The sequence below is a fragment of the Nicotiana tomentosiformis genome, chromosome 2 (genome assembly GCF_000390325.3).
Source record: "Nicotiana tomentosiformis chromosome 2, ASM39032v3, whole genome shotgun sequence".
NCBI classification, from domain to species: Eukaryota; Viridiplantae; Streptophyta; class Magnoliopsida; order Solanales; family Solanaceae; genus Nicotiana; species Nicotiana tomentosiformis.
Genome location: NC_090813.1, coordinates 99,899,320 through 99,905,192, shown reverse-complemented (window position 1 = coordinate 99,905,192; position 5,873 = coordinate 99,899,320). Strand labels below are relative to the sequence as shown.

Genomic DNA, 5,873 nt, shown 5'->3' with positions numbered 1-5,873 from the left:
TAAAAGAATTTATGAACTCAACCAACAATATAATGCAAATATATCACAAGTTATGCCTCTCTCGATTATAAGAACAAGATAACATAGATGCAACAAATAAATCTTTCCAAAATGATTCAAATACATAAAAATAGAGTTATAATCCAAAAACAACTATCAATACACCAAATCCATCAAAACCCAGTTGGATCTACTCCATAGACATGGAGAAGTTCTTCACAAATGAAATTAAAGTATAGGAAAACATAGATTCAATCCAAACCCAGATCTTGAGTGAGGAAGAAATGATGAAATCCTTGTGCTTGTGTTTTTCCAACTCCTCCTTAGCCTCCTTAGGTCGAAAATATGTCAAAAGTCCAGAAAATGGTATTTTTCCATGTATTTAAGCCATCCCCCAATAATCCCCGGATGAAAATACTATTTTTTAGCGGAAATGGGAAGATACTCTAACATTTTTGTACTATCGCGCCGCGGCATGCGCCGCGCTTGTGGCGAATTCCAGTACGAGTTGCAAAACATTTTCTGGGAACATTTTGCACTGCCGCACCGCCCCATGCGACGCGAAAGTGTAAGTTTCTTAGAGTAATTCATTTTTTTCAGTTTTGACATCCGGACTTGGTACTCAACTACCGAACGCGATCTCGGTTTAATCCCTTAGGTTTCTACTCAGACTTCAAACCTCCAAATAGCTCAGATTTGCTCTGTAACATCTAAATAACTCGGAATCACTCCTACACGACATAAAATACATAATAAGTATAAAATACTACTAATTAAAGCTCAACATAAGTAAAGTGCAGTAAATTAGAGTGCAATAAGCGACTAAAATGCGGGATTATAGCCTACCATCAATACCCCACACTTAAATCATTGCTCGTCCTCGAGCAATCAAACTACACTTCACATAGACACGACCTTTTTAAATAAGTCTCCTAACTCATCACACCAATAATAATAAAACAGATTAAGCACAATATCGTAACATTCTTGTCTCATGATTTAACTCGAAAGCACCACGTATTTTTCACAACTCGCTCACTTATTCTAACACAGAGGTCAATGACAATACCTTTCCTTCATGAATCAAGTGCCCTTACCCAACAATAGAGAGTAGTTCCATACACAATAAAAGTTAAGAATAATTAGGAACTCAAGATAGAAAGAATTTACTCACTCTCAGAAACAACAACCATATGCCACAAAAGATGCATCATAGGCTTGCCCGTAGTGTACTACTCTACTAATCGAGCTTATTTAGTCAAGGATCAAGTAGGACTTTAATTGATTGTAATGTAGGTTGCGGGACATGTAAGATACATTTAGATATAAGAGTAACTACACCTCCCTAAGCACTTTTAATACATATACTTAACCTTTGAACCGCACACTTATGTCAAACCATAACTCCACCTTCACATCCGTATATGTCAACTCCCAACTTCTTTAAGCACAAATACATCAAGAGTTACCATTATCAATGAATATAAACTATTTTTTCTTCATTTTCTTTTTCGATTCAAGTGGCTCATACTTTTTCACAATATTGCACCTTTCTCCTTATTTCAATAGTTCCACTCAAAAGCTAAACCAACCACCCCACACTTCAACTTTTACAAAATTCATACCAATTTCACGTGCTCACGAGAGGTAAATGATTCAAATAGATGGTCAATTCAAACAAAAGGTTAAGGCTTGTAATGTGGTTACCAAAAAAAAAGATTACAGGCTCAACGGGGTTAACTACGATACATAATAATTTGGTGGGTAAAATATATAGCTGGCTCAACAAAGAGACGCCTATATCACTTCCAAGACTGAATAAAACTACTATTTCGCTTTGCAAACACACGGGGCAAGTTCTATACACCAAATTCAATGCACATAATACATGAAACCTCATATACACATGGCACATAACTCACTCGGGATCGGATTCATCGAGACACTCTAGTCAAAGCAGTTAAACAAAGTTAAGATCATATAACTTAAGATGCTTATACAAGAGTCAAAAACTAAGGATAAGTATCACAACTACAGCACTTACTATTCTCAAGGCATAATACAGTCAAGAGATATTGCTTTCATTACAAATCACAGCACAAGGTTTCCTAATCCTAAACAAAAAATAAAAACTAACTACATCCGGTTCAAACAAAACCCTTGGAAAAGAACCGCAACACAAAGAAAAACCAAGGAGGAATTCATACGCTACCAAAAAAAAACTTTTGTCTTTTTTTTTTTCAACTTAATCCCTCAAGAAACTTGTCGAATGACATTCATCGTCGGGAAAAGTAAAAAACTTTAAAATTTTCAATCAAATGAATTACAAAAACACACAAACACACATACACATAGACATTTATACATTCTATACATATATACATCCTCACCCCACACTTTAAATTATCCATGCAGGTAGCTTCTTCTCGGCCTTCTTGGGGTACACCCCACACTTTTCTTCCTCACTCATTGCAACGTTCTCGTTTTTGCCCTTCACTTTCCATACAACACTAGCAACTAGCTTCTCTCTTTTTACCCCGGTTTGTACATCCATCTCAAAAGTCACAGTCTCCTCGCCCACTCTAAGCATGAGTTTTCTCTCATGTATATCTAATATTGCTCTACCCATTTCTAGGAATGGTCTTCCTAGGATGAGGGGGACCTCCTTGTTATCTTCCATATTAACCACTATGAAATCCACATGAAATACAAACTTATCTACTCGAACTAAGACATCTTCAACTATTCTCTCAGGTATTAGAGTTGTTTGGTCTGCCAGCTGTAAGGATATTGGTGCAGACCTTATCTCTCCAGTCTCCTTCTCCAGTTTCCTATAAATAGATAGAGGCATTAAATTAATTGAGGCACCAGAATCACATAGAGACTTATCAAAATTAGTAGTACCTAAAGAGGAAGGTATGGTAAAACTCCCTGGATCTCCACACTTTTGTGGGAGTTTGTTTTGAAATATTGCACTGCAATACTCTATGAGCTTGACCACTAAGGTCTTTTCTATTTTCCTCTTCTTTGTCAGGATCTCCTTCAAGAACTTGGCATAAGCCGACATTTGTGAGAGCACTTCTGTGAATGGTAGGTTTATATGAACCTGTTTCAGCACATCTAGAAATCTCTCGAATTGCTTGTCCAGCTTTTCTCTACTTAACTTTTGGGGAAAAGGAAGCACAAACATATGCTTGCTCGCCTCAGGTTCCTCCCTTCTCGAGTTTTCTTCCTTCTTCTTTTCAACACCACTTTTTAGCTGCTCCCCGCTTTCTTTTTCATGTTTCATATCTTTGTGGATTGGGGTGAGATCTTTCAACACTTGCCCAATTCTCAAAGTTACAACATTCACTGTTTCTTTGGAATTTTTTTCTGTATCAGCCGGGAGTGTTCCTGGGGCTCTCTCAGACATTAGAGTAGCTAAGTACCTAACCTGTCTTTCTAGGCTTCGAAATAATGTACCCAATTCTTTGATAGCTGCATCATGGGTATCAAGCCTCTCATCCGTCTTGAAAATAAAGGTTTTCATAAGATCTTCCATGCTGGGTTGATTTGACTATGGAGGTTGATACTGCTGCCTCTACTGCTTTTGAAAATCTGGAGCTCCTTGTTCCTTGAATCTGGGGTTGTTTTGTTGCCATGCATTTGCAGTACCCCAGGTGAACTCCATGAAAAACCGGGGTGCCTCTGACCCATTGCATTAAAATTATAGTTTTCTACAACATTCACTTCCTCAGTTGAGGCTTGACACTCATGAGTAGGGTGTCATCTTCCACATATATCACAAGCTGCGTGGTGTACATTTTGCATCGAAGCTACAACTAGATTTCATATTTCTTTAGCCATAGCATCAAGGTATACTTGCACAGATGTAGTAGCATCAACTTGGTGAACACCAGTTGATTTTCTTTTATCCACACTATCAGAGGGCAACTGATTAGCATCTTCAGATAACTCATCCAGAATATTAACTATATCCTCTGGAGTCTTCTTCATAAAGGGGCCTCCAACTGCATTGCTCAATGTTCTACGCGAGGTCGGTGTCAATCCATCCCAAAAATCCTGGAGTTGCATCCAGAGTTCAATTCCGCTATGTTGACACCTTCTAACTATTTCCTTAAACCTCTCCCATGCTTCAAAAATAGTTTCATTCTCTTTTTGGCAGAAGTTATGGATTTCTCTTCTAAGCTTGCCCGTCTTAGCTGAGGAGAAATATTTATCAAGAAATTGTATGGTCATTTCCTCCCATATTCTAATTGACCCATTTGGCAAGCTTCGAAGCCACTGCTTCGCATCATCCTTAAGTGAAAAGGGGAATGTCCTTTAAGACACTACATCTTGTGACACCCCATTGTATTGAAATATGTTCATAATCTCCTCGAAGTCCATCAGATACGTGTTTAGGTCTTCATTCATCTTCCCTCTAAAAACGCAGCTGTTTTGAATGGTTTGAAGCAAACCTTGCTTCAACTCGAAATTATTGGCTGCAATTGGAGGTGGTCTAACACTTAACAATCCTTGATTGTAGACTAGTCTTGCATAGTCACCCAATTCTCTACCAAGTCTTGGTACCGCATTCTCGAACTGGTCATCAATCAAGGGTCGATTTAGATTGAATCTTCGACCCCTATTGTCTTCGACAGTTTCCTCAGCAGCTCTATGGGCTGCCTCAACAACTATCCTTGCATCCGCCTCTACCTCATTATCATCGTTATTAACCATGTGTTCTTGGGTTAAAGTTTTCCCCAAGAACCTTACGGTGAACTCTTTCTCCTTCCTCAGTTGCCGCAGGTGTTTTTCCAATTCTGGGTTGTAAGGTATTACTTCTTTACAAGAAGATCGTGTCATACACTACGGACTTAATCTGTTGCCCTGCACACGGAGGAGAAACCCGTGAAGAACAAAATAAAAGTATAAAAAAATATATAAAATAAATTCCTGAATTAGTACTACAAACTAGTTCAAACACTATTGATTGCCAATCCCCGGCAACGACGCCAAATTTGATGAGCGCAAAACACACACTTAAATTGTGCTCGCTAGTCAAAGATAGTATAGTATGATATTGTCTCCACAGAGATTGGATTTAAATAATATTCTCGTAGTTTGTAGCTAGGTTGCTATCCAGAAGGATCAACAATGGGGATTTATATAATTAAAAAACTAAAATCTACAACAATTGGCTAATGACAATCACAACAAAGGTAAGGAAGGAAGTTATCAATTGGAAAAATATGGGTTGATAGGATAGGTGCATGATAATATTCGGGATCTAACTCTAGATAATTCACTTCTAATATTCAAGTGAGTTTCTCGAATTCACTTAATTATCAGTACAATTGCTTAGTAGAAACTCCTCTCTCGAATATGAACCAATTTCAGCTTGGTGAAGATATGCAAGAATTCGTAATGGATTGGTCTTTAGGAGGACCTCTTTCGATTATCCTCCTAAATAGGTTTAATCAAGGATTCAACTAGCCTATTTTGATTACTTAGAAGAATCTATGAACTCAACCAACAATATAATACCAATATATCACAAGTTATGCCTCTCTCGATTACAAGAATAAGTGAACATAGATGCAACAATTAAATCTTCCAAAATAATTCAAAAACATAAAAATAGAGTTATAATCCAGAAACAACTATCAATATACCAAATCCATCAAAACTCAGTTGGATCTACTCCATAGACATGGAGAAGTTCTTCACAAATAAAGTTAAAGTATAGGAAAATATAGATTCAATCCAAACCCAGATCTTGAGTGAGGAAGAAATGATGAAATCCTTGTGCTTGTATTTTTTCAACTCCTCCTTAGCCTCCTTGGCCTCCTTAGGTCGAAAATATGTCAAAAGTCCAGAAAATGGTATTT

General features: G+C 37.5%; 1 non-coding gene across 1 annotated transcript; it reads left to right on the top strand.

The window, feature by feature from the left end:
* Window positions 1–4,084: 4,084 nt before the first annotated feature.
* On the top strand, window positions 4,085–4,191 carry LOC117281018 (small nucleolar RNA R71). The gene has a single exon (XR_004511602.1). It is a non-coding gene; the product is annotated as a small nucleolar RNA R71 (small nucleolar RNA).
* The last annotated feature ends 1,682 nt before the right edge of the window (window positions 4,192–5,873 follow it).